The sequence below is a fragment of the Somniosus microcephalus genome, chromosome 4 (genome assembly GCF_052327205.1).
Source record: "Somniosus microcephalus isolate GS21.2 chromosome 4, FLI_Smic_1.0, whole genome shotgun sequence".
In the NCBI taxonomy this organism is placed as follows: Eukaryota; Metazoa; Chordata; class Chondrichthyes; order Squaliformes; family Somniosidae; genus Somniosus; species Somniosus microcephalus.
Genome location: NC_140990.1, coordinates 22,034,352 through 22,055,041, shown reverse-complemented (window position 1 = coordinate 22,055,041; position 20,690 = coordinate 22,034,352). Strand labels below are relative to the sequence as shown.

The 20,690-nt window shown below is 46.0% G+C and overlaps 1 pseudogene; it reads right to left on the bottom strand.

Moving 5' to 3' along the window:
- The window catches only part of LOC147118407 (uncharacterized), a 110,092-nt pseudogene that overhangs the window by 83,809 nt on the left and 5,593 nt on the right, over positions 1-20,690 (bottom strand).

The window sequence follows — 20,690 nt, the reverse complement described above, 5'->3', positions numbered from 1 at the left end:
ACTGGTCTGCGAGAGGGCTGGGGAGGCGAACGGGAACTGTGCGGGTGAGAGCCGGGTGCAGAGAGAGAGACTGCAAGGAGCCAGTCCAGCGGCTGAGCTGTTCTCCACCAACGGGGTACTCAGAGCCGGCAAAACCGAACGTGCGGGAGTGGGTGAGAGACACAGCCGAAAACGGGGTGAGAGACTGCGCGAGAGCCAGTCCAGCGGCTGAGCTGTTCTCCACCAACGGGGTACCCAGGGCCGGTAGCACCGAACGTACGGGTGAGAGAGCGACAGAGCCGGGTACGGAGAGAGAGACTGCGCGAGAGCCAGTCCAGCGGCTGAATTGTCCTCCGTTAACGGGGTGTACCCAGCGCCGGTAGAGCCGTGCGGGCGGGAGGAAAAGACATAGCCAAGTAAGGGGAGCTGTGCGGTAGCCAGCCAGCGGCTGAACCTGTCCACTGTGGGGGAAGCGTACCCCTTCCACCGGGAAGAAACGCGGGAAGCCGCCATTAGGCGGAGAAGACGCCAGAAGCGGGAAACCGCCATTGAAGTGGGCGGGGCGAGAAAGGAAGAGCGGGAAACCGCCATTTTCGCGGGAAAACCGCCATCTTGATTGACATACCACCATTGAAGTGGGCGGGGAGAGAAGGAAAGAGCGGGACACCGCCGATTTTGCGGGAAAACCGCCATCTTAGAAACAAACAAATAAATAAGAATACTTAAAGAAATACTGGTGCTGCTCCCAAGGGAAGAAAGATGCCTAAGCGAGGGAATATTAACGACTTTAATTCTGAAATAGAAGACTGGGCCACGTACGTGGAACGCATAGAGATCTATTGCGAAGCCAACAAAATAGAGGAAGACGACAAGGCGATAACATTGCTAAACTCGATGGGGGCAAAAACATACGGGCTCTTGAAGCATCTAATAGCACCAAATAAACCAGCGGATCAGACCTTCGAAGAGATTGTGGCTGTGCTGAAGGACCACTTGAACCCCACACCGCTGATGCTGGCTGAACGATTCAAATTCTACGCAAGAACGCAGAAGAAAGACGAAAGCAATGCGGAATACTTGGTCGAACTGCGTAGGCTAGCGAAATACTGCCAGTTCGGAGGGAATCTGACAGAAGCGCTGCGGGACAAGTTCGTATGCGGATTGTCCAAAGAAGGGACGCAGAAGCGACTACTGGAAGAGAACGACCTCACACTGGACAGGGCTGTCCTTATAGCTGCATCGCACGAAGCCGCAGCGAAAGGAACGGCGGAAATGCAACTAAAGGCGGCGGCACTCGGGGTGGACCAAATTACTTCAAACACAACAAAATGCTACAGTTGTGGGAAGACAACGCATGACCAGAATCAATGCTGGTTTAAGAACCAAGAGTGTAGGAAGTGTGGCAAACTGGGTCACATCGCGAAGGTATGCCGGTCCGGGAAAAAGACCAATAATCAAAGGAAGCCACCACCAGAAAAGTACAACAAGGTACACAAGGTGGCTGAGAAGAGTTCAGACGAACAGAATTCAGACTCAGACCCAAACAACCAGGAGCTGGGTAGTCTGAGAATCCACAATGTGGGTAAAGAAACGGATCTACAGGCGATCTGGGTCATACTAAAAATAGCTGGAGTCCAAGTAAGAATGGAGCTGGACACTGGATCAGCTCTATCAGTCATCAACCGAAGGGACTACCACCGGCTATTCTCTCACATACCTTTAAGAAATACCAAGTTCGTATTACAGACATACACGGGGCATAACGTATACCCCGTGGGGAAAATAAGAGTCAAGGTGAGAGATAGGGGTAAAGAACACCCAAGAATGAACTTGTACGTATTATCTGAGGGAGGACCACCACTTCTAGGACGGGAGTGGATTAAGAAAATAGACATGGAATGGCATTACCTAAAAGCCATAATGAGGGAGGAATCGGTGCAAGCTATTAGCTCAGATTCTGAAATGGATGATGATAAGACCAAGTCGGAAATGGAAGACAAGGCTAAAAGGGACTTGCCGATGATGGGAAAGAAAACGAAGACATGCAGAAGGACTTATGGTACCAAGAAGAATAAAGCTGCAGAGCAGAACTCCAGGTTGACAGAGAATTCTGAGCCTGTTCAAGCAAAGGATTCATCCATGATGGAAGAACACCGAGCTCGGACGCAAACTTATGTCAAAGTACGACAACAATTAGAACAGTTGAGTGACCGTCTCGTACAGGAGATGAAAAATATGGAAAAGTTCTGGGACACCGAATGGGGGAACCTGGAAAGACTACAGAGACAGCTAGCTCAAGCAGAGAGCGACCATAGAGCCATCGTGGTCAAATACCAATCACATTCCCCTGATGCTGTTCAGGAACTAGAATATTTACAGGATGAACCAAAGGAAGAGGAATCTTCAGGGAGCCAGGATTTTATTCCAGTTCTTCTCTACGACTCCTTACAAGCAGAGTGTGAGAAGTTGAAAGAACAGTATGAACAGGCCCAGGCTACAATTCTGGAGGGGGTTAACTCGGCAGCCTCCGAAAAGCTAGTTTCAGTAGAAGCATATGAACAACTAAAGGTTGAACATGAGCAAGAAGTTCAAAGGCTGCAGGAAATTCTTGATGAACTCAAGGTCAAGACAGACTCATCGATAGAAGCTCCATCCATAGATGAGCAATTAGAGGTGAAAATCATGGCAGAGCATGAAAGACAGGATGTCCAAGAACTTATAAAAACATTGAAGGACACCCAAGACAAGTATGAGGCGGCAATGGCCGAGGTTCAACAACTTGAAGAACAGATTCGACTGGGAATCCTTTCAGTGGAAGAACAGGACACTGTAAGAATGGTCCCTGAACATGAACTAGAGAGCATCAGGGCGCAACTTTGCCGAGCGCTGAAAGCCAAAGTTCAAGAGGAAAGTAAGGTGGAAGTATTGGAGAAAGAGGTGGATGAAATGGAGAAGACTCTGATCCACCGTGTTCCCAGGGAAGAGTTAACGGTCGGCCAACTCCTTCATATGCTGAAGGACAAGACTCGGCAAGGGGAACAATCTGAACACGAGCTTCAATCTTCAGGGGGAACGAGTTCGGAGCTCTCAAAAGTCACGGAGATAGCTGAGGTGGCAACACAAACCTTACAAGGATGCCAAAAGTACATTGAATCACGTCAAGGTGAACAGAAGAATGTGGAAACCGTTATTTGAGTAGAAGGGTTAAATAGCCTGATAACGCAATTACCGATGGAAAGGAAGGTATTGAACTCACAAATGAGGTCCGTCGTGAAGGAATGGCAGATAACCCAGGAAGAGCGGGATGAATATGAATGCATGAAGAAGGCTTTTCAAGAAAGATGTTTAGGGAAGGAACCACCGTCAGCTAACGTCCAGACGGGTGAGGAGGAAGAAGAAGTCTCTCTCGCTGGCCTAACTCAGGACGAACCTGAATATTACCATGACCTGTTGAGTGACACTGAATATTACGAGGATGTGGTCTGCCCAGCTTGTGATGAAAACTCTCAAAGTGCTGAAATCCGGATGAAGCACTTAAGGTCTAAGGAACATAGAGAGTTGGTGGTGCTACAGCTGGCAGCCGAGAAAGGAGCTCCGAGAGTTTCAAAAAGGCAGAAAAGAAAAAGAAGAAGCAGAAGATAATAACTGTCTAAAATATTAGCACTTCTACCATTCTAGGCGGGACATTGCGAAAGGAGCTAAATTAGTTGAAAAACTGGAAAAGGTCAAGACAGCCAGTTGGTTGTAAAAGTCCGCACTGCTGGTTCAACAGGATGAAAGTTCAAGCTGTTACATCAAGAAAAAGGCTATGGAGGAGTCACGCTAGCCAGGTGAACCGGCTACACCAAAGAAATATTGTTCGGAACGAGTCAAGATCAGAGACTGAATCTATGAACTGTTTCCGCAGAGACTGAACCTGTGAACTGTTTCCACCGAGATTATATTTGTAAATTGTTTTATATGACATTGACTCCACCGAGATTATATCTGTAATTTGTTTTATAGGAATTTGAAGATATGTATGTTTAACGGGGACTCTGTAAGTAATAAGCTAAAAAGGGAGGATTGTAGTGTGTGTACCCGTCTACCTTTAAGGGAACTACTTTAGGTGTGGCACTATTTGTTTGGCTTCTGTATACTGTAATACCGATAGTGACCACACCAGTATATAAGTGTTGTGGCATGATTGCTGGGGCAGATTCGCCCGGACCTTCGAATAGTAAAGACCTGTTTGTTGTTATTTCTGAAGTCTGTGTATTTATTAACTGCACAACCCACAGACTTTACAGCCCGGCCATCAGAATGGCTGGGTCCTCTCGCCGAGGATATTGTACAGGCAGCAGCATCGCACCACTCACCCGATGTCCACCCAGAATGAAAATCAACCCCAAGAAGTCTAAGCTCAGCAATCTCAGCAACGTCAAACACATCCAAGATCCCCGATCAGCTGCAAGAGAAGGATCAACATTCCATTCTTGCCCATGTGCCAGTTGCAATTGAGCCTTTCTTTGAAAATGAGCCTGACTGAATGATCTGATCTGTGCTGTTTAATGGACTTGGGAAGCCAATCATATTTGGAAATATGAAACTGAACCCTGTATTTATTGAAAATATCACATCTACTTTATTCAGCTGACTGATGCAACTCAATGGCAAGAGCATTGTGATAATAAAGGATTGCAAATCAGAATTTGATATTTTCAATAAAATCAACCTCAATGTTTCACAAATCCGAGATGTTCCAAGAGTTTTCAATGCGGAGGACCAGACTGGATGGTGATAAATATTTGGACATTTCCAAGCACACTGCCTGACACTAGATTGTCCTCCACATTACAAGCTGTCTTATCCTCTTCAGCAATGCACATCTTCAAATGAGAGAAAAGGTCGTCGCGTGTCTGGGTTTCTTCCTGCACAATGGACCTCCAGTTTGTTCCCATTGGCTCACTCTCACTGCATGTGAAGAGATCACTGCTTTGCTATCAGATCACAGGCCAAATGTCAGAATTAAAGTAATTGTGATGATAAGAGTAGCTGGAACATTATTAAGGATTAGAACCAAACTATTGTCAGGAGAAATTTGCTTGGGTTGTGTTTGGAAACAGCAGGGGGCGATTTTAACCTCACGCACCTGACGGGAAACTAATGCGATCAGATCGGCCGCTTGTTTTACACCCGCCCGATTTCACTTTTGACTGAAATCATTGGAGAGCAAAATCGGGGAAGGTGTAAAACGGGCAGGAAATTCAATCCCGTCAGGTGGGGGAGGTTCAAATTATCCCCAGCATATCTGAACTAGAAGGACAACGACTAAAAATGGCCAAAAGGACAATAAAATAATGATGGAAACAGCCTGAGCAGTTCCGCAGCAACACGAATCCCCAAATGGGAAGCTTTCTGCTTTTTAACCTCGTACACTATTTATCTACAAAGTACATCTCTAATTATCATCAACAGCAAGCTGCAATATCACTTATTGGAATATGATTGCTTGACTAAGTAAGAGTTTAGCCAAAGAACTACCTGCATTTATTTTACAAATATAGTATTTTCTTACTTTAAGCAAATCCTTTGAAGTTTTCTTTTGCCTTTTAGTTTTTATTGTGTGTTTTTTTCCCTTTAGGTCCCTGCACACAACCAAAGCATTCTCAGCTGAGGGAACAGGTGGGCAGCTTGCTCTGACCCTGCCATTCTACTGTGGCCTGTGGGGTCTCACCCTCCAAATGGACTTCCTTGTGGGGACAGGCTCACTTTCTGTTGACCCCCTCTTTCTTCCCGACAGTTCAGTGGAGATTAAGGATTTGCAGTGTGAGGGAGAATGGGCAAAAACCCACATCCTACCATTCTTTGGTGCCATTTGTTGAGATGGCATGCTGTGCTTGTCTCCATTAATGACTTCTGATGCCCTTCAGTTTTTTGAAGCAGAAACATTGTCCACAAAGAGCTACTTGTGCTTCAAAAGACTCGAGCCGCTCGGCCAAACAGCCACGTGGACTTTCAGTCCAACATATAATCCATCCATCCATCGATCACTCATTTCATTCATTTTGTAATGGCAGATTTTACTATCTTACACCACATTCTGTGTATTTAAGATAGTATCTGAGGACTATCTGAATTTATGTTGATAAATTATTGGTAGGGTAGAAGTGGTGCAATGCTCAACACTAAGTGTCGGACTGTTTCCGATTCACCAATTGAACACGTTGCTCTCACCAACGTGTGCGGTCCCTTTAAATGTGCTGTGCGGTTTCTCTCCCAGCGGCTGGAGCTGGTGAGCGGCCTGCGCAGGGCCTTGCCATTGCTGCGCCACCGTGCAGCCACGCACCTTAAGGGCAACATTGGTGTGCGGCCTACAACAGCTCACCACAACTTGTTAAGTGGCCCTCCAGCCCAAATCATTGCCCAGCCCTGCCCAAAACCATCTTTAACAGGATTCTGCCTCCTGACGGAGCGGGAAAAGATTTTGCCATTATTACCACAATTGAGCACCATCTTCTTTTCCAAAGATCTCTGAGCTTCTCTAATGGCTGCTTTTGTCTCCCTCAACTGTGGGTGATATTTCTCTCTATACTTCTGTAAACTGAATTCATCTTGATATGAACTGGGTTCAATGTAAGACAGTTCAGGGAGTCAGGCATCATTCACCCCTAGACCTACGCTGGCTGGTAAAACCCCAGTCATTTCCTTAGTAAGGATTCCTCTGGTTCCTCACCATATATTTGTCAGGGTACCGAAACCCAGCTTTCTTACCGTCCACTCCTGGAGGCTCCACTCCCTCAGCCTACAGCCTGCAGCAGGGTCAGTGGTGGAGTACAACAGCAGGAGCGAACCCAACTGTCAGAATGAACATGGTTTGGTCCTGGATGTGATTAACAGCAGCAATAACAGCAGAATCCAACCCCTGCAGCCACTTGTGAACGTGCTGGTGTGTCAGCAGGTTGTATGACCGACTGAATCCCTTCCCACACTCGGAATAGGTGAACGGCCTCTCCCCAGTGTGAGTGCGCTGGTGTCGCAGCAGGATGGAGCTCTGAGTGAATCCCTTCCCACACACAGAGCAGGTGAACAGCCTCTCCCCGGTGTGAACTCGCTGGTGTGTCAGCAGGCTGGAGTTCTGAGTGAATCCCTTCCCACACACTGAGCAGGTGAATGGCCTCGCCCCGGTGTGAACTCGCTGGTGTGTCAGAGGGTGGTTGAATTTGTGAATCCTTTTCCACACTCAGAGCAGGTGAATGGCCTCTCCCCAGAATGAATTCGCTGGTGTGTCAGCCGATCCCTTTTGCTCTTAAAGCTTTTCTCACAGTCAGAACATTTAAAAGGTCTCATGTTTGCGGAAAAATCACCTGGACCTGATGGCTTACATCCTAGGGTCTTGAGGGAAGTGGCGGTAGGGATTGTGGATGCATTGGTAATAATTTTCCAAAACTCCCTGGACTCAGCAAAGGTCCCGGCAGACTGGAAAACTGCTAATGTAACACCCTTATTTTAAAATGGCAGTAGACAGAAGGTAAAATTTTGGAGTCCATTATTAAGGAGACAGTAAAAGGACATTTGGATAATCATAATTTAATAGGACAAAGTCAGCATGGTTTTATGAAGGGGAAGTCATGTTTGACAAATTTACTGGAGTTCTTTGAGGAAGTAACATATAGGGTGGATAAAGGGGAACCAGTGGACGTAGTGTATTTAGACTTCCAAAAGGCATTTGACAAGGTGCCACACAAAAGATTATTGCTTAAGATAAAAAATCACGGGATTGGGGGTAATATTGTGGCATGGATAGAGGATTGGCTCTCTAACAGAAGGCAGAGAGTTGGGATAAATGGTTCATTCTCAGACTGGCAATCAGTAACTAGTGGTGTTCTGCAGGGGTCAGTGCTGGGTCCCCAACTCTTTACAATCTATATTAATGATTTGGAGGAGGGGACCGAGTGTAACATATCAAAGTTTGCAGATGATACTAAGATGGGAGGGAAAGTAGTGAGTGAGGAGGACATAAAACACCTGCAAGGGGACATAGACAGACTAAGTAAGTGGGCAGAGATTTGGCAGATGGAATACAATACTGGAAAGTGTGAGGTTATGCACTTTGGCAGGAAAAATCGTAGAGCAAGTTATTATCTTAATGGCAAGAAACTGGAAAATACTGAAGTACAAAGGGATCTGGGGGTCCTGGTGCACAAAACTCAAAAGTTAGTATGCAGGTGCAGCAAGTGATTAAGAAGGCCAATGGAATGTTGACTTTCATTGCTAGGGGGATAGAATATAAAAATAGGGAGGTATTGCTTCAGTTGTACAAGGTATTGGTGAGACCGCACCTGGAATACTGCATACAGTTTTGGTGTCCATACTTAAGAAAAGACATACTTGCTCTCGAGTCAGTTCAAAGAAGGTTCACTCGGTTAATCCCGGGGATGAGGGGATGGACATATGAGGAGAGGTTGAGTAGATTGGGACTCTACTCATTGGAGTTCAGAAGAATGAGAGGCGATCTTATTGAAACATATAAGATTGTGAAGGGGTTGGATCGGGTGGATGCAGGGAGGATGTTCCCGATGATGGGTGAAAATAGAACTAGGGGGCATAGTCTTAGAATAAGGGGCTGTTCTTTCAAAACTGAGATGAGGAGGAACTACTTCACTCAGAGGGTGGTAGGTCCTTGGAATATGCTGCCCCAAAAAGCTGTAGAAGCTACATCATTACATAAATTTAAAACAGAAATAGACAGTTTCCTAGAAGTAAAGGGAATTAAGGGTTACGGGGAGCAGGCAGGAATTTGGACATGAGTCTAGGTTCGGATTGGACATGGCCCTGTGGGTAGCGGAGCAGGCCCAGGGGCCATGTAGCCTGATCCTGCTCCTATTTCGTGTGTCTAATTCTGTTAGATTCAGGAAATGGTTCTGTGATGGTAGATTGGCGGTTAGGATCAGATCAGCCATGATCTTATTGAATAGCGGAGCAGGCTCGAGGGGCCGATTGGCCTACTCCAGCTCCTATTTCTTATGTTCTTATGTTCTTGTGTGAACAAGTTGGTGTCTCAGTAGCTGGGATGACTGAGTGAGTCCCTTCCCACACACGGAGCAGGTGAACGGCCTCTCCCCAGTGTGAATTCGCTGGTGTGTCAGCAAGTCACTTGACTGAGTGAATCCATTCCCACACACAGAACACGTGTACGTTTTCTCCCTGGAGTGACTGCGTCGATGACTTTCCAGCTGATACGGGTAATCAAATCCTTTCCCAGTCCCCACATTTCCACGGTTTCTCCCCGGTGTGACTGCGCTTGTGTTTGTCAGGCCAGAGGATCGACTAAATCCTCATCCACACACAGAACACATGTACGGTTTCTCCCCACTGTGAATGGTGCTTTTTGCTTCCATGTTATGTTTGATGATATTCAGGTCCCGATGAATAGAGTGACTCTGTCAGATCTTGAGGTGATGTTTGAGTTAAATATCCTGTCTACAAATCCTGCCCCTCTAATACCCTGTAAAATGAATATAAAACAAGAAAAAGGGAGCGTGAGAGAACCCACAAAATCACAAAGATAGGTTTTGAAATGGAGCTCAATGAATCTGGGAATTTGTGGGGCCGGCACTAGAAAAAAAGTAATGATGAAAGCTGCCGGATTGTCGTAAAATCCCAACTGGTTCACTGATGTCCCTCAGGGATATGGGGATCGGGCAGGAAAGCCAAGCTGAGGTCGAAAATCAGCCATGACCTTATTGAGTGGCGGAGCAGGCTCGAGGGGCCGTATGGCCGACTCCTGCTCCTAATTCTTGTGTTCTTATGGAAGGGAACCTCCCACCCTACCTGTCCCACGACTTCTACCACCTAGAAGGAAAAAGGCAGCAGGTGCATGGGAACACCATCATCTGCAAGTCATACACCATCCTGACTTGGACATAGATCGTCATTCCTTCATTTTCACTGGGTCACAATCCTGGAACTCCCTCCCTAACAGCTTTGTGGGAGCACCTTCACCACACGGACTGCAGCGGTTCAAGAAGGCGGCTCACCACCCCCTTCTCCAGGGCAAATAGGGATGGGTAATAAATGCTGGTCTTGCTAGCAACGTTCACATCCTCGGTCCCAGGGACCGCCTCAGAAGAGAAGATGGCAGCGTGTAACCCAGGCCTGTCACCGAGAAAAAGCCTCACCGCTGCCGTCCAGTGCAACATAGACCGGGCCGCGGAATCTCATTCGGGCCTGAGACCATTCTCCAACTTTATAAACCCTGCGGCGCGGCCCACCCGCAGTTTATTAATCTCCCGACCCCGCTCCCGCCGACCTGCAGCTCCGCCCGGCGACCGCGCGAGGCTTTGTTTGTAAAGTCGGTGAGGGACACGTGACCCAGGCCCTTGGCCTGATTGACGGGAGCTTCCGACCAATAGGGAGCGAGCGGGGTGGGGCTGGAGGAGCGAGCCGGCGGTGGGTGCTCCGACCAATCAGGGAGCCCGAGGGGGTGGGACTAGTGCCAGCTGATTGTCTGATCTGCAGAGCAGCGAGTTTCTCCAGTCCCTTGTTCAGGGCCTGGGGCCAGGGGAGGCTGTGGGCCTTTATTCCCCTTATTGGACACAAGGCTCTTTGTCTCACAACACACTGTCTCAGATTTTAATAGAGACTTTTTTAATTCATCAATAAAAGCAGATAAACCCCGTGCTTCTGTAGAACAAACTTTTTAATATTTGGGAGTAAAAGTACAAGTTTTTTTCCCTCTGGGGAATTTATTATTAGTTTCAGGAAACAACAACAGCCACTTGTATTTATAAAGTGCCTTTAATGTAGTAAAACGTCCCAAGGTTCTTCACAGGATCGTTCTAAAACAAAATTTGACACCAAGCCACATAAGGAGATATTCGGGCAGATGACCAAGAGCTTGGTCAAAGAGGTAGGTTTTAAGGAGCATCTTAAAGAAGGAGAGAGAGGTAGAGAGATGGAGAGGTTTAGGGAAGGAATTCCAGAGCTTAGGGCCCAGGCAACTGAAGGCACGGCCACCAATGGTGGAGCGATTAAAATCGGGGATGCTCAAGAGGCCGGAATTAGAGGAGCGCAGATATCTCGGAAGGTTGTAGGGGCTGGAAGAGATTACAGAGATAGGGAGGGGCGAGGCCACGGAGGGATTTGAAAACAAGGATGAGAATTTTAAGGATGAGACACTTGAGGAAAAGCAGGGAGTGGGGGAGGGTCAAGCCCTTATGGGACAGGGTCACTAATTCTGTTCTGCGACAGTTACTGGGACAGACTGTATCTCCCCCTCTCCTCCACACAGGGATTTGTGGTAGTTAAAGGGACAGTGATTCTCCTTGTTCTGCGAGATTGTAATTAAAGGGTCACTACTCTGAGATGGCTGTGAACTTTTAGTGCCGCCAGCCTTTCTAAAACATCTTCCTTTCTTTGAGGATCTGTGTGAACTCGTTGGTGACTCAGCAGGTTGGATGAACTCTGAAACCTCTTTACACAGTCAGAACATTTAAAGGGTCTCTCATCGGTTCTGGGGCAGGAGGGATCTGGTTAACAGTGATCACAATATCAGTAGGTTTAAAGTAGTTATGGAAAGGGACAAAGAAAAATCAACGGTGAAAATACCCTACTGGAAGAGAGCCAATTTCAATGATTTGAGAAGGGATTGAGCACAGGTGGACTGGAAACAAAAATTGTCCAGGAAAACAGTGAATGACCAATGGCAGGCCTTCAGGGCTGAGATAGTTCGGGTACAAACCAAACATATTCCCATAAGGAGGAAAGATGGAGCGTCCAAATCTCAAGCTCCCGATGACAAAGGATCTCGAGGTTAGAATAAAACAGAAAAAGGAGGTTTATGACAAATGTCAGGTACAGAATACAGTCAAAAACCAGGCAGAATACAAAGAGTGCAGGGGAAATTGAAACAGGATATAAGAAGGGCAAAGAGACAATATGAGAAAAGATTAGCAGGTAACATAAAAGAGAATCCAAAAATCTTCTATAAACATATGAAAAGTGTAATGATCAATAACATGTCATTCTATAGTGGACATTGGTGGAGCCGTAGAGCTGTGTAGAGCTGTATATAGCTGTATGTATAAGACTACACTACCCAGCTGTATGTGTATTAAGACTACATTACCCATGAGGCACTAGGCTACCCACAAGGCAGCGGTCAAGATGGAAGCCTCTACAGATACTGTACCTAGTCCACATGTGCTCAATAAAAGTGTCTAGCAATAGCTAGCTGTGTTCATAATAAGAATGTCTATTTATTAATGAACAAAAGATGGTACCAGGATGGTGAAGACCTGCTGAAAAATGTGAAAAGCGACATGGAGAATTTGAAGCCACCAGAGCATTTGAATCTCGAGGGAAATGTCGACTATAATTGGCAGACTCTTAAACAACAATTCGAACTCTACATTGCAGCCATCGGATTCGGTACGAAGCCAGTCACAAGGAAGATAGTGTTGCTGCTTACGGTTGCAGGCCCACAGGTGATAGAGGTATTTAATACATTTGTATTTAATCCAGAGGAGAGCAGAGAAAAATTAGAAGATGTGCTAAAAAAAATTGATGCACATTGCTCTCCCAAAAAGAATGAGACGTATGAAAGATACATCTTCCGTTCTCAGACACAGCAACAAAATGAGACTTTTGATAGCTTTATAACTGATCTAAAACTGAAAGCACAGACATGTAATTTCTCTGAGCTGAAATCATCCATGATTCGTGACCAGATTGTGTTTGGGATTCATGATAAAAAAGTCAGGGAACGTCTGTTGAGAGTAACCGAACTAAATTTGGAAAATGCGGTGAAAATATGCCAAGCCAGTGAGCTAGCTCGAAAGCACGCCAAGACTTTCAGTGAAATCCATAATGATGCAATTGTAATGAGTGATAATGCTGCTGTCGGTGCTGTGTCCTACAAGGGGAAGAAACGTGGGCAGAACAGAAATGAAAAGCAATCGGAGGATGAAATTTTTAATTGTAAACGCTGTGGTTACAAACACCAGTTAAGACAATCCCCAGCGTTTGGAAAAATGTGCACAAAGTGTAATGGAAATAATCACTTTGCCAAACAATGCTTTTCAAAAGTAAAAACTAAGAAAGGGCAGCGAGTTAATGTAACTGAGGACACTGATTTAAGTGAGGCATTTTTTGTAGGAATGGTGTCATGTGACAATATCAAAAAGGATGCAGAAAATGTGCAGCCCTCAGAAATGGACAATGCTGAACATAAAGTTAATGCAGTAAAAGAGGACAAATGGATGATCCCACTGCAGGTAAATGGAGCATTAGTTACCTTGAAACTAGACACTGGGGCAAAAGCAAACTTAATCAGTATGAGTGACATTAACAATATGAAAGAAAAGCCCAAAATACAGGATAAGTCAGTACTACTGAAGGACTATAATGGACAGAAAATAGATAGCTTAGGTGTATGCAGGCTTAAAGTGACAGTCAAAGACAAAGTGCATCATCTCATGTTTTCTGTTGTGGCTGAAAGACTTGATTCACTACTGGGTGACAAAGCTTGTGAGGACTTAGAACTGGTCAAGAGAGTCTACCGTATAAACTGTGCTATAAGCAGACCAGATGACTCGGTGGATTCTGTAGTGAATAATTTCCAGGATGTGTTCAAAGGATTTGGAGTTCTACCATTCACTTACAAGATCCAGCTAAAGGAGAATGCTCAGCCAGTGGTACATGCTCCACGAAGAGTTCCAGCACCCCTGCGTGACCGGCTCAAGAATGAACTGGACAGAATGACCACACTAGGAGTCATCAGGAAAGTCGAAGAGCCAACAGACTGGGTTAAAGAAAAAGAACAATGATCTAAGAATATGCATGGATCCAAAGGACTTAAATGCAAACATAAAACGTGAACACTACCAGATTCCCAAGCGAGAAGAAATCACCCGCGCTTTTCCTCCGTCCCCGATGGATCAAAATGGCGCCTCCCACGCTTTTCTTTCTTCCCCGCCGAGTTAAGATGGCGCCTCCCGCGCTTTCCCGCCGCTGCCGCTGCTGCCAACGCTGTTCTCCATGGTTCCCGTTGTGACCTGCAGCTTTTCGCAGTATTTCTATTTTTTTTTTTATATATCACTTCAATAGTTTCTCCGTTACTTGGAGAACCGTTCCCGTTGTGGATCGGACCCTCTGGGACTTTCCCCTCCCTCTGCTCAGTCCGAACGCCGACCTGCTTTGCAGCACCGGCCACGCCCTAAGTGCTCCACCCTCTCTCTCTCTTTGCTTCTGCTTCCCAACTCGCTGCCCGGCCCGGTTGCAGAGCCACCCGATCGAGCTCTAGCTCGCCGCAGCCCAGGAAGGATCAGTGCACTACCTGCCACCAGCCCGTTTAGCTGGTGAAACAACAGTTTTTTTTTTTAATTGCTTCTGGCTTCGACCTTCGTCTGAGGAATCGATCCCTTTGAGGTGCTGCCGAATTGCAGGTAAGTTTGTTTCTAACTCGTCGCCACTGTTAGATCCGTGTGTTAATGGAGACATGGAATGCAGGAGTTGATTTAACAAGTGTTTACTGAACAAAGTCTGGAGGTGAACTAACTACACAAGAAGCTACACAGGCTTATATACCCGAGTGGTCACTACTGGTACGACAGTATACAGGGGCTTCAAAAACGTAGTTCCTCTTAAAGGTACATACACTACAACAACCACACCTGTACTCACCTTCTTTGACCCAACATAAAGAATCAAAGTGTCAACGGATGCATCAAAAGATGGCCTAGGTGCGGTCTTGCTACAAGCAGAGGGTGAAGATTGGAAGCCTGTTGCCTATGCCTCCAGGTCTATGACTGATACTGAGTGTCGATACGCCCAGATTGAAAAGGAATGTCTAGGCTTGGTAGTTGGACTAGAAAAGTTTCATGGCTACATATATGGACTTCCCACCTTCAGAGTTGAGACAGACCACAGCCCTCTGGTTGCCATCATTAAAAAAAACCTGAATGAGATGTCTCCAAGGATTCAACGACTCATGATGAAGCTGCATAGATATGACTTTGAACTGATCTACACACCAGGCAAATACATAGTGTTAGCAGATGCACTATCCCGAGCACCCACAATGAGTCATGTGAGCTCTACTGAAGAAGACGTGGATGTTCATGTGAGTATGATCAGTGCTGCGCTGCCCATGTCAGACACAAAATCAAAGCAAATAGCAGAAGAAACAGTAAAAGATACAGTATTACAAACAGTAATAGAGAACATTCATCATGGTTGGCCAAAAGGTTCCTGTCCAAAATATTTTCACATAAGTTCAGAATTGAGTGTCGCAAGTGGACTATTACTAAAACAGAACAGAATAGTCATTCCACAGGCTCTACGTCAAGACATGCTCAAAAGGATTCATGAGGGACACCTCGCAATTGAAAAATGCAAAAGGAGAGCAAGAGACACTGATTATTGGCCTGGCATAAATAAGGACATTGAGAACATGATAGGCAAATGTGAGACATGTCAGAAACACCAAAAGCTTTGAAAATGTGTTGACTGTTTTGAAAATGTTTATGTTTATAGAGCACTAACAAAAGTGTTACTGATATTATCTTTATTGTTTTCTTGAAAGTTGATTGATATTGATTTTGTTAAACCTCAAAGCGGGATGTAATGATCAATAACATGTCATTCTATAGTGGACACTAGGTGGAGCCGTAGAGCTGTGTAGAGCTGTATATAGTTGTTTGTATAAGACTACACTACCCAGCTGTATGTGTATTAAGACTACATTACCCATGAGGCACTAGGCTACCCACAAGGCAGCAGTCAAGATGGAAGCCTCTACAGATACTGTACCTAGTCCACATGTGCTCAATAAAAGTGTCTAGCAAAAGCTAGCTGTGTTCATAATAAGAATGTCTATTTATTAATGAACAAAAGAAAAGGTAAAAGGATAGTTAAAGGAGTGGTGGGGCCGATTAGGGACCAAATAGGAGCTCATCATACGGAGGCAGAGGGCGTGGCTGAGGTACTGAATGAGTACTTAGCATCTGTCTCCTCAAAATAAGAGGATGAAGTTAATGTCGCAGTAGAGGAGGGGGGAGTAGAGAAATTGGATAGGATAAAAATGGATAGAAAGGAGGTGCTAAATAGGTTGTCATCACTCAAAGTTAACAAGTCACCCGGTCCAGATGGGATGCATCCTAGATTGCTGAGGGAAGCTAGGGTGGAGATAGCAGAAGCTCTGACCACAATCTTTCAATCTCCCTCAGATATATGGAAGTGGTGCCAGAGGACTGGAGGATTGCAAATGTTACACTCCTGTTTAAAAAAGGGGAGAGGGATAAACCTGGTAACTACAGGCCAATCAGTCTAATGTCAGTGATGGTTGAACGACTAGAGACCACTGTCAAGGACAAAATTAATTCTCACTTGGAGAAGCATGAGTTAATAAGGGGCAGTCAGTATGGATTTGTTAAAGGTAAATTGTGTCTGACTAAACTGATTGAGTTCTTTGATGAAGTAACAGAGGGTTGATGAAGGTAGTGCAGCAGATGTTGTATACATGGACTTTCTAAAGGCATTTGATAAAGTACCACATAAGAGATTTACTCGGAAAATAGAAGCACAGGGAATTAAAGGGCTGATGGTAATTTGGGTATAATTGACTAAGGGAGAGGAGGCAGTGAGCAGTGCTGAGGGATGTTTTTCTGACTGGAGGGAAGTATGCAGTGGGTTCCCCCAGGGATCGGGATTAGGACCATTGTTTTTCTTGTTATATATAACTGACCGGGACTTGGGTATAGGTGTAAAATCTCAAAGTTTACGGATGATACAAAACTTGGCAACGTAGTAAATAGTGAGCATAGTAGTAGCAGACTTCAGAAGGACAGAGACAGACTGTGAAATGAGCAGACACAAGGCAGATGAAATTAAATGAGGATAAGTGTGAAGTGATGCACTTTTGGAGAAACAACAGGGAGAGGCCGTATAATCTAAATGGGACTATTTTGAGGGGGTGCAAGAGCAGAGGGACCTGGGGGTCCATATTCACAAACCTTTGAAAGTGCCGCGGCAAGTTGGTGAAGCGGTTCAGAAAGTGTATGGGATACTTGGCTTTGTAAATAGGGCCATTGAATACAAAAACAAGGAAGTTACACTGAACCTTTACAAATCACTAGTTAGAAACATAGGAACAGGAGGAGGCCATTCAACCCCTCGAGCCTGTTCCGCCATTCAATGAGATCATGGCTGATCTGTGACCTAACTCCATACATCCGACTTTGGCCCATATCCCTTAATACCTTTGGGTAACAAAAACCTATCAATCTCAGATTTAAAATTAACAATTGATCTCGCATCAATTGCTGTTTGCAGAAGAGAGTTCCAAACTTCTACCACCCTTTGTGTGTAGAAGTGTTTCCTAATTTCACTCCTGAAAGGCCTGGCTCTAATTTTTAGACTATGTCCCCAGTCCTAGAATCCCCAACCAGCGGAAATAGTTTCTCTCTATCTACCCTATCTGTTCCCTTAATATCCTGAAAACTTCGATCAGATCACACCTTAACCTTCTAAATTCCAGGGAATACAACCCTAATTTGTGTAATCTCTCCCCGTAACTTAACCCTTGAAGTCCGGGTATCATTCTGGTAAACCTATGCTGCACTCCCTCCAAGGCCAATATATCCTTCCTAAGGTGTGGTGCCCAGAACTGCTCACAGTACTCCAGGTGTGGTCTAACCAGGGTTTTGTACAGCTGCAGGGTTTTGGCCTCAGCTGGAGTCTTGTGTATAATTCTGGGCACCACACTTTAGGAAGGATGTCAAGACCTTGGAGTGGGTGCAGAGGAGGTTGACGAGGATGGTACCATGGATGAGGGACTTCAGTTATGTGGAGAGATTGGAGAAGCTGGGATTGTTCCCCTTAGAGCAGAGAAGGTTAAGAGGAGACCTAATAGAGGTGTTCAAAATGATGAGGGGTTTTGATCGAGCAAGTAGGGAGAAACTTTTCACTCTGGCAAGTGGGTTGGTAACCAAAGGTCACAGATTTAAAATAGTTGCTAAAAGAACTAGAGGGGAATGAGGAGAATTGTTTTCACACAGAGGGTTGTTAAGATCTGGAACGCACCATCTGAAAGGATGCTGGAATCAGGTTCCACAGGAACTTTCAAACAGTAATTGGACATGTACTTGAAGAGAAATAACAACAGAAAATGCTGCAAAAACTCAGCAGGTCAGGCAACATCCGTGGAGAGAAATTTGAGCTGTCGTTTTGGGACGAAACCCTTCTTCAAAACTAGTTTGCAGAGTTCTGGGGATAAAGCTGGGGTTTGGGACTAAATTCAAAGAGCCGGCACAGACACGATGAGCTGAATCACCTCCTTCTGGGCTGTTAGATTCGATTATCATTGTTAAAACGTTGGTGTCTCTTAAGGTTCTTTAAACTTTTAAAGCTCTTCCCACAGTCAAAGCATTTAAAGGGTGTCCCGTCAGTGTGAACTCGCTGGTGATGCTTCAGTTCCCCAGAGCTTTTAAAGCTCTTCCCACAGTCAGAACATTTAAATGGTCTCTCATCCGTGTGAACAAGCTGGTGTCCCTTCAGTTCCCTGGCGCTTTTAAAGCTCTTCCCACAGTTAGGACACTGAAATGGTCTCTCATCAGTGTGAACAAGCTGGTGTCGCTTTAGATCCCTGGAGCTTTTAAAGATCTTTTCACAGTCAGAACAGTTAAACGGTCTCTCAACAGTGTGAACTCGCTGGTGTACCAGCAGGTTGGATGACTGAGTGAATTCCTTCCCACACACGGAGCAGGTGAATGGACTCTCTCCAGTGTGACCTCGCTGATGTGCCAGCAGGTTGGATGAATCAGTGAATCCCTTCCCACACATGGAGCAGGTGAATGCCCCTCTCCTGTGTGAGCTCGCTGATGTACCAGCAGGTGGGATGACACAGTGAATCCCTTCCCACACATGGAGCAGGTGAATTGCCTCTCTCCAGTGTGAACTCGCTGATGTGCCAGCAGGTGGGATGACAGAGTGAATCCCTTCCCACACACAGAGCAGGTGAATGGCCTCTCCCCAGTGTGTAGGTGTTGGTGTCTCTTCAGCACCCCGGAGCTTTTAAAGCTCTTCCCACAGTCAGAACATTTAAAGGGTCTCTTGTCAGTGTGAACACGCTGGTGTGTCTGCAGGGTGGATGATTCAGTGAATCCCTTCCCACACACGAAGCAGGTGAACTGTCTCTCTCCAGTGTGAACTCACTGGTGTTGCTTGAGCTCCCAGGGGCTTTTAAAACTCTTCCCACACTCAGAACATTTAAAGGGTCTCTCGTTAGTGTGAACAAGCTGGTGTCCCTTCAGATCCCCGGGGCTTTTAAAGCTCTTACCAGTCAGGACAGTTAAACGGCCTCTCATCAGCGTGAAGAAGCTGGTGTTGCTTCAGATCCCCGGAGCTTTTAAAGCTCTTCCCACAGTTAGGACAGTTAAACGGCCTCTCGTCAGTGTGAACAAGCTGGTGTTGCTTCAGATCCCCGGAGCTTTTAAAGCTCTTACCACAGTCAGGACAGTTAAACAGCCTCTCATCAGTGTGAACAAGCTGGTGTCGCTTCAGTTCCCCGGGGCTTTTAAAGCTCTTCCCACAGTTAGGACACTGAAATGGTCTCTCACCAGTGTGAACAAGCTGGTGTCCCTTCAGTTCCCCGGAGCTTTTAAAGCTCTTTCCACAGTCAGAACACTGAAATGGTCTCTCACCAGCACGAACAAGCTGGTGTCCCTTCAGATGCCTGTGGCTTTTAAAGCTCTTCCCACAGTCAGGACAGTTAAATGGTCTCTCATCAGTGTGAGCTCGCTGGTGTCCCTTCAGTTACTGGGGGCTTTTAAAGCTCTTCCCACAGTCAGAACACTGAAATGGTCTCTCATCATTATGAAGAAGCTGGTGTCGCTTCAGATCCCAGGGGCTTTTAAAGCTCTTCCCACAGTCAAAACACTGAAATGGTCTCTCATCAGGGTGAAGAAGCTGGTGTTTCTTCAGTTCCCTGGGGCTTTTAAAGCTCTTCCCACAGACAGGACAGTTAAAGGGTCTCTCGTCAGTGTGAACTCGCTGATGTGCCAGCAGGTTGGAGGGCTGAGCGAATCCCTTCCCACACATGGCGCAGGTGAATGGTCTCTCCCCAGTGTGTAGGTTTTGGTGTCTCTTCAGATCTATGGAGCTTTTAAAGCTCTTCCCACAGTCAGAACACTGAAATGGTCTCTCATCAATGTGAACTCGCTGGTGTGTTTGCAGGTGGGACAAAGAAACAAATCCCTTTCCACACGCGGAGCAGGTGAACGGACTGTCCCTGGTGTGACTGCGCCGTTGAACTTCCAATGCAGGCGGGGAACTGAATCCCTTCCCGCTGTCCCCACCTTTACCCGGTTTCTCCCCGGTGTGACAGTGCATGTGTCTCACCAGGTCAGGCGATCGGCTGAATCCGCGTCCACACACCGAACACGTGTGCGGTTTGTCATCGCTGCGATCGCTGCTTTCTCCTTCCATGTGCAAAGGCCAATCATATTCAAGTCCGGATGAATCGAGCGACTCTGTCAGATCTTGACGTGATGTTTGGTCTGAGCTTCCCGCCTGTAACTGCTCCACTTCTATAGCCCTGTAAATTGAGATCAGAAAAGGATCAGAGGCAAACTATTGTTTAATTTTCCCCTTTCCGAACCCAGGTGCAGTGAAGCTGATTTTCAGGCCCCAGCTGCTGCACAGGTTGGTTGAAAGGATCAGCAATAATGGTG